The following is a 12,705-nucleotide window of genomic DNA, read 5'->3' as shown; positions in this document are numbered from 1 at the left end:
GTACTTTTTAGTTTTTATTGTTTTTATTAGTAATGGCGGCAATCAGCAATTTTTTAGCGGGACTGTGACATTGTGGCAGACAGATCGGACCCCTAACTGACATTTTTTACACTTTTTGGGGATCAGTGACATTAATACAGTAATCAGTGCTAAATAATATGCACTGTTACTGTATAAATGACACTGGCAGGGAAGGGGTTAACACTGGGGGTGATCAAAGGGGTAATGTATGACTAACTGTGCTTACTGACTGGGGGGGGGGGGGAGGTTCTGTGACAGGCACACAGAGATTGGGGTTTCAGCTTGGCTGAAACTCCTGATCTCTCCCTGCCTCTGTGACAGAAAAACCGCCTGCTTTGTTTACATAAGCAGGCAGGTCTTCTGTCAGTTTCTCTGATGATTGAGGATGGCTGGCGGCAATCTCTGCCGCTCCTCCCGCGGGCTTCCTTCTGCTGTGTCTAATCACAGCGGGAGTGTGATAATTTACTTAGATCTACGTGATTTTGCGCAGCCGAGTCGCCCTGCTGCAGTAAATCTGCGTGGGGCAATCGGCAAGTGGTAAACAAAGTGTTGAAGGCCAAAGATTCTCTATTTGAAAGGGAGTTTTTAACCACTTAAGCCCCGGAAGATTTTACCCCCTTCCTGACCAGGGCCTATTTTGCGATTTAACGGACAATTGCGCGGTCGTGCGACACTGTACCTAAACGAATTTGACGTCCTTTTTTTCTCACAAACAGAGCTTTCTTTTGGTGGTATTTGATTACCTGTGCGATTTTCTGATCATGCGCTATAAACAAAAAAAGAGCGTCAATTTTGAAAAAATAACAATATTTTTCACATCTTTTTATATGAAATTCCCCCCCAAAAAAATGTAAAAATCAAAATTTTTAACATTTTAGGCCAATTTGTTTTATGCTACATATGTTTGGTAAAAAAATTATCGCAAAAATCGTATTTTGTTTGGTTTGCACAAAAGTTATTGCATTTACTAACTAAGGGAAAGATTTTTGTCATTTTTGTTGTTTTTTTTTTTAACGAGTAATGGCGGCGGTCTGCGATTTTTTTTGCGGGACTGCGACATTGCGGCGGACAGATCAGACCCTTGACTGAAATTTTTGACACTTTTGGGGTTACCAGTGACATTACTACAGTAATCAGTGCTATACATATGCACTGTTACTGTAAAAATGACATGGCAGTGAAGGGGTTAACTTTATTTGAGAGGGAGGGGTTAAGTGTGTCCCTAGGGGCGTGTTTCTTACTGTGATTGGATGTGGCTTGATGTGTAAGAACAGAGATCAACGGTCCTACATAGTAGAACCGTGTGATCTCCATTCTTACACAGGGAAGAATGACAGGCGGCTTTGTTTACATTAGCCGTCTGCCTTTCTTCCGGTGTAACAGACGATCGCGAGTGCCCGACGGACATCGGGTCCGCCAGGCACACGCGCCCGGGGGGGGTCCGTGACGGAGCGAGAGCGTGCCTCCGGCGCCCCGCGCTCGCTCCCTAGGGCCTCACAGGCTAGCGACGTAGCCCTATGTCGCTTTGCCTGTGAGGGGCTGACCGCCGCAGTAAATAGTCGTGCGGCGGTCGGCAAGTGGTTAAGTAGCTGTGAAGAGGGTCGAGTTGAGGGATGTAACAACACATGGGAAAATTGGGTTAATTAAAAAAAAAAAAGAAACGGGTAAATATGCGGAAGTATGGGGTGGAAAGTAGTAGTAGGAAGAAAGGAGAGCTGGAACTAGTAAATAATAAAACCGGAATAGTGTGTGGCAAAAATGGGTTGGGGGGGGGGGGGGGGTTGAATGTTAATGTAATATAGTGTTTTTGTATTGTTGTATCTATTGCAAAAAATAAGTAAAAAATAGTAAAAAATAAATATATATATATACACACACACTATATTACAAAGTATTGGGATGTCTGCCTTTACATGCACATGTACTTTAATGATATCCCAGTCTTTGTATGTAGGGTTCAATATTGAGTTGGCCCACCCTTTGTAGCTATAACAGCTTCAACTTTTCTGGGAAGGCTGTACAGAAGGTTTAGGAGTGTGTCTATGGGAATGTTTGACCATTCTTCCAGCAGCGCATTTGTGAGTTCAGGCCAGTCAAGTTCCTGCACCCCAACCTTGCTTATCCATGTCTTTATGGACCTTGCATTGTGCACTGGTCAAAATCATTTGGTGGAGGGGTGATCATGATGTGGGGTTGTTTTCCAGGAGTTGGGCTTAGCCCCATTACTGTTACAACATGGCTGCACACCAATGCACAAAGCAAGGTCCATAAAGACATGGATGAGTGAGTTTGGGGTGGAGGAACTTGACTGGCCTACACATAGTCCTGACCTCAACCCGATAGAACACCTATGGGATAAATTTGAGAGGAGACTGTGAGCCAGGCCTTCTCGCCCACATCAGTGCCTGACCTTCTGGCCGAATGGTCAAACATTCCCATAGGCATACTCCTAAACCTTGTGGACAGCCTTCCCAGAAGAGTTGAAGCTGTTATAGCTGCAAAGGGTGGGCCAACTTAATATTGTATTGAATCCTACGGACTAAGACTGGTATGCCATTAAGGTTCATGTGCGTGTAAAGGCAGGCGTCCCAATACTTTTGGTTATCTATCTATCTATCTATCTATCTATCTATCTATCTATCTATCTATCTATCTATCTATCTATCTATCTATCTATCTATCTATCTATCTACAATATATATATACATATTGTATATATACATATACATATACACACACACACATACTGTGTATATATACAGTATATACAGTATATACACTTTTTTCACAAACACATTATCAATTATTGACATTGTTTGTCTGTGTTTGTCTGTTTATCACAATCTTCAACAAAGATCTCATCTCAATCCGTTAGAACAGGAAAACAGGAACAAATCCATTGATAATTCAAAGCATATGATAAATCCTATTCATTGCCTTCCCCTGCACTGGTATAATGTTCTGGACGAAGTGGGTGCCTAGAGGGCATAACCACACATGCAGTGAGGTGGGCAGATGAAATCTGTCTGCTCTGTGTCTCAAACAATTTCCTGCAATTGTCTCCTCTGCACCATCCAGGCGGAGAGGAGTGCCTTGTACTTTGCAAAGACAACATTTTATACTGGTAGGAGAGTACACTAGAAAGAGGTTTTGGGCAAGAGGGGGAGCCAGAAGCACCACATCCCTAACTGATAATGGAAAATAAAAAATAATTTCTTGGGCTATTTAAGGTGCCATCCAACAACAATAATATATATATTTTTGTTTAAGCCCATACTTCTCTTTTAATGTATCTCCAATTGTAAGGTTTGCCTATGAAATAGTCAATTGTCACACTTGAAATGTTTAAAAATCCGATGGAAGGGTTATGTGAACAAAAATACTAAACTCTCAGCAATTGTAATTGCAGGCCAAGATTCCCCTATCGCCCATCGGACGAGGGCAAGATTACAGCTTCAACAGAGAAGAGAATCCCGTAGAAGCCGTGCTCAGATAGACCGGATATTGGCTGCTGAGGACAACCCTGCATTGCAGAGACCACCAGTGAGGGAGCGGTGGGGCGAAGAACAACCACTTTGTTCCATTTGCTTGGATGAATATGAAGTGGGAGAGGAAGTTACAACTCTTCATTGCTCCCACAGATTTCACACCATCTGCATTGGAACGTGGTTGGCAGACAACTCTACATGTCCCGTGTGCCGAGCATTTATTTCTAATCCCATTATGGATGATGATGGGAGAGAACACCGGAGACTCAGCGCTGGAGACCTGCTGGACGCCAGCATCGGAGAAATGATGGAGATCAGGGCTTTCTATGAACTTGAAGAGCTTGGTACTTCCCATCCTGTTTTCTATATATAACATATCTTTTTTCTCTTTATTTAGATGCCTGAAAGACCACATCAGCTGAGATGTCACAGATGAGGGTGACAACACCACTGGTCTTAGTATTGTATATTTGCATATATATATATATATATATATATATATATATATATATATATAGTTATATAGAGTAAGAGTGTAATTTTTTAGTGTGTGAAAAAAAAACAAAAAAAACAAAAAAAAAAAAGTATAAAAAAAAAAATTAGAGTAAGATTATATAGAGAATAAAGCATAAAGAATTGTTGATGTTTGCTGTGTAAAAAAAACAAAAAAAAAAAACCCCACAACGTATATAAATTTAAAAAATGGAGCAGACTTTATAGGCCACTTGGCCTTTTTTCTGCCATCACTCTTCAATGTTTTATTATCCTGCTCCTGTAAAATCTTCTGTGCCTGCCTAGGCAGAGTGCAGATCACACTCCATTAGTTTGTCCCTAACCAATGACCACAAGACATTGGGCGAAGGGGGGGACCGGCAGCAATTGGGATATGTGGAAGCAATCTAAATGCTTAGCTGTAACTTATATTTTATACATTTTTTCCTAAATTTCCTACATCCTAAAAAAAAAAAAGCAGAAGAGAGTGGAGTGGGGGGAGGGGGATACAGGCAATTATTGTGCTATGTGGAAGCAATCCTGCTAATATGCTTTGGTGTAATTTCAATTTTTCTACACTTTTTGCAATTTTTTTCGAAACTTTTATCATCACATAGGTGACAAATTCCATCACCTGTGCCATGCCTGTACCATCTGTGCCATGCCTATTCCATCACCTGTGCCATGCCTATACCATCATCTGTGCCATGCCTATTCCATCACCTATGCCATGCCTGTACCATCTGTGCAATGCCTATTCCATCACCTGTGCCATGCCTATACCATCATCTGTGCCATGCCTATTCTATCACCTATGCCATGCCTGTACCATCTGTGCAATGCCTATTCCATCACCTGTGCCATGCCTGTGCCATCTGTGCCATGCCTATTCCATCACCTGTGCCATGCCTATTCCATCACCTGTGCCATGCCTGTACCATCTGTGCCATGCCTATTCCATCACCTGTGCCATGCCTGTACCATCTATGCCATGCCTATTCCATCACCTGTGCCATGCCTGTACCATCTGTGCCATGCCTATTCCATCACCTGTGCCATGCCTGTACCATCTGTGCCATGCCTATTCCCTCACCTCTGTGCCATGCCTATTCCATCACCTGTGCCATGCCTATTCCATCACCTGTGCCATGCCTATTCCATCACCTGTGCCATGCCTATACCATCTGTGCCATGCCTATTCCATCACCTGTGCCATGCCTGTACCAACTGTGCCATGCCTATTCCATCACCTGTGCCATGCCTATACCATCACCTGTGCCATGCCTGTACCATCTGTGCCATGCCTATTCCATCACCTGTGCCATGACCTTACCATCACCTGTGCCATGCCTATTCCATCACCTGTGCCATGCCTATACCACCTGTGCCATGCCTATACCATCACCTGTGCCATGCCTATTCCATCATCTGTGCCATGCCTATACTATCACCTGTGCCATGCCTGTACCATCTGTGCCATGCCTATTCTATCACCTGTGCCATGCCTGTACCATCTGTGCCATGCCTATTCCATCACCTGCGCCATGCCTATTCCATCACCTGTGCCATGCCTATACCATCTGTGCCATGCCTATTCCATCACCTGTGCCATGCCTGTACCATCTGTGCCATGCCTATTCCATCACCTGTGCCATGCCTATACCATCACCTGTGCCATGCCTATACCATCTGTGCCATGCCTATTCCATCACCTATGCCATGCCTGTACCATCTGTGCCATGCCTATTCCATCACCTGTGCCATGCCTGTACCATCTGTGCCATGCCTATTCCATCACCTGTGCCATGCCTATTCCATCACCTGTGCCATGCCTATACCATCTGTGCCATGCCTATTCCATCACCTGAGCCATGCCTGTACCATATGTGCCATGCCTATTCCATCACCTGTGCCATGACTTTACCATCACATGTGCCATGCCTATTCAATCACCTGTGCCATGCCTATACCATCTGTGCCATGCCTATACCATCACCTGTGCCATGCTTGTACCATCACCTGTGCCATGTATGTACCATCTGTGCCATGCATATTCCATCACCTGTGCCATGCCTATACCATCTGTGCCATGCCTATTCCATCACCTGTGCCATGCCTGTACCATCTGTGCCATGCCTGTTCCATCACCTGTGCCATGCCTATACCATCTGTGCCATGCCTATTCCATCACCTGTGCCATGCCTGTACCATCTGTGCCATGCCTGTTCCATCACCTGTGCCATGCCTATACCATCATCTGTGCCATGCCTATTCCATCACCCGTGCCATGCCTATTCCTTTACCTGTGCCATGCCTATTCCTTTACCTGTGCCATGCCTATACCATCATCTGTGCCATGCCTATTCCATCACCTGTGCCATGCCTATACCATCACCGGTGCAATGCCTGTACCATCACCTGTGCCATGCCTATACCATCTGTGCCATGCCTATTCCAGCACCTGTGCCATGCCTATACCATCTGTGCCATGCCTATACCATCACCTGTGCCATGCCTATTTCATCACCCGTGCCATGCCTGTACCATCTGTGCCATGCCTATTCCATCACCCGTGCCATGCCTGTACCACCTGTGCCATGCCTGTACCATCTGTGCCATGCCTATTCCATCACCTGTGCCTTGCCTATTCCATCACCCGTGCCATGCCTGTACCATCTGTGCCATGCCTATTCCATCACCTGTGCCATGCCTATACCATCTGTGCCATGCCTATTCCATCATCTGTGCCATGCCTATACCATCTGTGCCATGCCTGTTCCATCACCTGTGCCATGCCTATACCATCATCTGTGCCATGCCTATTCCATCACCCGTGCCATGCCTATTCCTTTACCTGTGCCATGCCTATTCCTTTACCTGTGCCATGCCTATACCATCATCTGTGCCATGCCTATTCCATCACCTGTGCCATGCCTATACCATCACCGGTGCAATGCCTGTACCATCACCTGTGCCATGCCTATACCATCTGTGCCATGCCTATTCCAGCACCTGTGCCATGCCTGTACCATCTGTGCCTTGCCTATTCCATCACCTGTGCCATGCCTATTCCATCACCTTTGCCATGCCTGTAGCATCTGTGCCATGCCTATTCCATCGCCTGTGCCATGCCTATTCCATCACCTGTCCCATGCCTGTACCATCTGTGCCATGCCTATTCCATCAACTGTGCCATGCCTACACCATCTGTGCCATGCCTATTCCATCACCTGTGCCATGCCTGTACCATCTGTGCCATGCCTATTCCATCACCTGTGCCATGCCTATTCCATCACCTGTGCCATGCTTATACCATCATCTGTGCCATGCCTATACCATCTGTGCCATGCCTATACCATCACCTGTGCCATGCCTATTTCATCACCCGTGCCATGCCTGTACCATCTGTGCCATGCCTATTCCATCACCCGTGCCATGCCTGTACCACCCGTGCCATGCCTGTACCATCTGTGCCATGCCTATTCCATCAACTGTGCCTTGCCTATTCCATCACCCGTGCCATGCCTGTACCATCTGTGCCATGCCTATTCCATCACCTGTGCCATGCCTATACCATCTGTGCCATGCCTATTCCATCATCTGTGCCATGCCTATACCATCTGTGCCATGCCTATTCCATCACCTGTGCCATGCCTTTACTATCTGTGCCATGCCTATTCCATCACCTGTGCCATGCCTATACCATCTGTGCCATACCTATTCCATATTCCATCACCTGTGCCATGCCTATACCATCATCTGTGCCATGCCTATTCCATCACCTGTGCCATGCCTATTCCATCACCTATGCCATGCCGGTACCATCTGTGCCATGCCTATTCCATCACCTGTGCCATGCCTGTACCATCTGTGCTATGCCTATTCCATCACCTGTGCAATGCCTATTCCATCACCTGTGCAATGCCTGTACCATCTGTGCCATGCCTATTCCATCACCTGTGCCATGCCTATTCAATCACCGGTACCATGCCTATACCATCTGTGCCATGCCTATTCCATCACCTGTGCCTTGCCTGTACCATCTGTGCCATGCCTATTCCATCTTCTGTGCCATGACCTTACCATCACCTGTGCCATGCCTATTCCATCACCTGTGCCATGCCTATTCCATCTGTGCCATGCCTATACCATCACCTGTGCCATGCATGTACCATCACCTGTGCCATGCCTGTACCATCTGTGCCATGCCTATTCCTTTACCTGTGCCATGCCTATTCCTTTACCTGTGCCATGCCTATACCATCATCTGTGCCATGCCTATTCCATCACCTGTGCCATGCCTATACCATCACCGGTGCAATGCCTGTACCATCACCTGTGCCATGCCTATACCATCTGTGCCATGCCTATTCCATCACCTGTGCCATGCCTGTACCATCTGAGCCTTGCCTATTCCATCACCTGTGCCATGCCTATTCCATCACCTTTGCCATGCCTGTAGCATCTGTGCCATGCCTATTCCATCACCTGTGCCATGCCTATTCCATCACCTGTGCCATGCCTGTACCATCTGTGCCATGCCTATTCCATCAACTGTGCCATGCCTACACCATCTGTGCCATGCCTATTCCATCACCTGTGCCATGCCTGTACCATCTGTGCCATGCCTATTCCATCACCTGTGCCATGCCTATTCCATCACCTGTGCCATGCTTATACCATCATCTGTGCCATGCCTATACCATCTGTGCCATGCCTATACCATCACCTGTGCCATGCCTATTTCATCACCCGTGCCATGCCTGTACCATCTGTGCCATGCCTATTCCATCACCCGTGCCATGCCTGTACCACCTGTGCCATGCCTGTACCATCTGTGCCATGCCTATTCCATCACCTGTGCCTTGCCTATTCCATCACCCGTGCCATGCCTGTACCATCTGTGCCATGCCTATTCCATCACCTGTGCCATGCCTATACCATCTGTGCCATGCCTATACCATCATCTGTGCCATGCCTGTACCATCACCTGTCTAAGTTATTTTTATGTTCTTCTACTCTTCCTACTGTACTTTTACTGCACTTTGTTTGTTTTTCATTCTTTTGTTAACCTGTTTCTCTTGCAGGTACCCGTTGGCTGCCACACTGATTTTATATATTCTGACACAAACAGCGTTTGTGCTCAGCATATATGGATACCTCTGATGGCAGCAGCTGTGGTAGGTTGATTTCACCACTGCAGTTAAAATACCTTTAGGTATACGTGGAATATTGTCATGTATACCCACCATTAAATAAGAGGGTTTGGTTGTTGGGCGGTTAATGGTGTGTATACTACACAATATTCCTGTGGTGATTTCCGCTAGGTTCTCTTTTTTTCGTTCAGCCCACAAGCAGCATGAAAAAAAAAAAAACCTACACTATATGCCAAACAAGGACCAGCAATGTACTGGTATGTTGCTGGACTTTGAGTGGTTATACCAGGATTATGCCTGCAGATTTAGGCATCACCATGGTATCGTTTATTACAGCCAGCGGTCGGCTTACATGTAAAAGCAATCCTAGCGGATAATTGGTCGCTAGACTGCTTTTACATGCAGTGGGAGGGGACTCCCCCCCCCCTCCCGCCGCCTTCCGCGTTTTTTCTCGGGCTCTCCTGTCCCACTGGTTAATCCAAGAGTGCAGTCGGTGGTTCAGTTATCTAACCATAGAGCTGATTGGAGTTGAGAATGGCTCCAATCATCTCTATGTATAAAGGATAAAAGTGACCAGCGCTATGAAGTTAAAATAAATATATAAAAGGTATAAAATTCTATAAAATTAGGCGTAAGCTGCCACCAACCGACCCCTGAGGTGCAAGGGTAAAATGTGAGTAAAATGTGCGTGGAGGCTGGTACAGGTGCTACCTATAAATATGACTCAAATTCCAAGAGTCATCAAAATAGAGTGATATAAAGTGCCAAGTGCCAGTGATTAATAGTGAATTTGATATATATATCTCACGGTACCACCCAACTGATACTCAGTATATGTGGGTGTGATATAGTGATCCAATGAAGGTGCAATGATCAATGATAAAAAGTGCTCAAATATAAATTACTTTCTGCTATACAACGTTCCCAATAAAAAAAAAAAATTAAAAATCAAATGTTTTCATCATTTTAGGCCAATTTGTATTCTACAACATATTTTTGGTAAAAAATCCCAATAAGTGTATATTGATTGGTTTGCGCAAAAGTTATCGCGTCTACAAACTAGGGGGAAGATTTATGTCATTTGTTTAAATTTTTTTTTACTAGTAATAGCGGCGATCAACAATTTTTAGCGGGACTGCGACATTACGGAGGACAGGTTGGACACCTAACTGACATGTTTGACACTGTTGGGGGTACCAGTGACATTACTACAGTAATCAGTGCTAAAAATATGCACTGTTACTGTACTAATGACACTAGCAGGGAAGGGGGTAACACCAGGGGCAATCAAAGGGTTAAATGTGTCCCTAGGGGGTGCTTTCTAGCTGGGGGGAGGTGGGCTTGCTGCATAAACACAGAGACCTGTGTTCCTAAGTAAGAGGAACACAGGATCCCTGTGTTCATAACTGACAGAACAGCGGCCTGCCGTGTTTACAACAGCAGACCGCCGTTCTGTGTCCAAGGGGAGTGATTGCGGGTGCCCGGTGGCAATCACAGCTGCTGGACCCGCTGATTTGCTCCCCCTGTGGCCAATAGGCGCGCACGCGCCCCAGCTAAGCTGGTCCCGCAAAGCGACGTACAGGTACGTCGTTTTTCGAGCCGAACTGCGGCAGTAAAACTATGGCGGCTGGTCGGTAAGAGGTTAATGAGTGAAATAAGTATTTAAACCCCTTCACAAAACATGACTAAGTACTTGGTGGCAAAACCCTTGTTGGCAATCACAGATGTCAGACGTTTCTTGTAGTTGGCCACCAGGTTTTCACATATCTCAGGAGGGATTTTGTCCCACTGCTCTTTGCAGATCCTCTCCAAGTCATTAGGGTTTGGGGCTGATGTTTGGTAACTCGAACCTTGAGCAACCTCCACATATTGTCTATGGGATTAGGGTTCCGAAGACTGGCTAGGCCACTCCAGGACCTTGATGTGCTTCTTCTTGAGCCACTCCTTTTTTGCCTTGGTCGTGTGTTTTGGGTCATTGTAATGCTGGAATACTGATCAACGACCCATTTTCAATGCCCTGGCTGAGGGTCAAAGGTAGCATTCCTCCTCCTCCAAACACAGAAAGTTGCGTTGATGCCAAAGAGCTCGATTTTGGTCTCATCTGACCACAACACTTTCACTCAGTTCTCCTCTGAATCATTCAGATGTTAATTAGCAAACTTCAGATGGGCCTGTACATGGGCTTTCTTGAGCAGGGGGACCTTGTGGGCGCTGTAGGATTCCAGTCCTTCATGGCGTAGTGTGTTACCAATTGTTTTCTTGGTGACTATGGTCCCAGCTGCCCTAAAATCATTGACAAGATTCTCCCACGTAGTTCTGAGCTGATTCCTCACCGTTCTCATGATCATTGAAACTCCATGAGATGAGATCTTGCATGGAGCCTAAGACCGAGGGAGATTGACAGTTATTTTGTGTTTCTTCCATTTGCGAATAATCGCACCAAATGTTGTAACCCTATCACCAAGCTGCTTGGCGATGGTGTTGTAGCCCATTCCAGCCTTGTGTAGGTCTACAATCTTGTCCCTGACATCTTTGGACAGCTCTTTGGTCTTGGCCATGGTAGAGAGATTGGAATCTGATTGATTGATTGCTTCTGTGGACAGGTGTCTTTTAAACAGGTAACAAGCTGAGATTAGGAGCACTCCCTTTAAGAGAGTGCTCCTAATCTCAGCTTGCTACCTGTATAGAAGACAACTGGGAGCCTGAAATCTTGCTAATTAATAGGGGATCAAATACTTATTTCATTTCATTAAAATGCATATCAATTTAGAACTTTTTAAATTTAAAATGTGTTTTTCTGTATATTTTTGTTATTCTGTCTCACACTGTTAAAATAAACCTACCATTAAAATTATAGACTAGTCATTTCTTTGTCAGTGGGAAAATGTACAAAATCAGCAGGGGGTCAAATACTTATTTCCCTCACTGTACATAGACAGGTCTTGCATTTGTTGGACAGGAATTGTAGAATCTACATATTATTGGAGTGGAGACATGAATGTTTGAAAGTACACAGATTTTTTTCAGATTGGGCAATTAAGCCCACATGGTGCTGGTTAAAAAAAAGAAACTAAGGTTTCATACTGATGCAAATTGGATGTGGGTTTCCCTGCATCCAATTCGCATTACAGGAGTCTGTGACCGGCTCTCAATGGAGCCAGTTCCACACAGCTCCGGGGGGGCCACAGTCCGAATTGCAGAAACGTCCTATGCGTCTTTTGGCTCTGTTTCAGCTGTGAATTCAGGCAGAAATTCGGACCTAAGTCGCACCTGAAACGGTGAATAGGGACACACCGAACCCCCTGCTGTGGCCTGCAGCAAGTGTAAACCCAGCCTAAGGAGTTTATTTATAAACAGATCGATAAATGAATGTGACACACAATCGCTCAGCTATAACAAAACTTGCCATATTCTACTGTATGTTATAGAACAGTGGTCTCCAAACTGTGGGCCAGGGGCCAGATGTGGCCCTTTGCTTACCTTTATCCGGCCCTTGGCACACCATTCCACCCACTGACACCAACAGTGGGGCATTTTTACTGCCAATG

This window comes from Pelophylax lessonae (assembly GCF_965119305.1).
Source record: "Pelophylax lessonae genome assembly, chromosome: 10".
In the NCBI taxonomy this organism is placed as follows: domain Eukaryota; kingdom Metazoa; phylum Chordata; class Amphibia; order Anura; family Ranidae; genus Pelophylax; species Pelophylax lessonae.
This window is presented reverse-complemented; position numbering follows the sequence as displayed.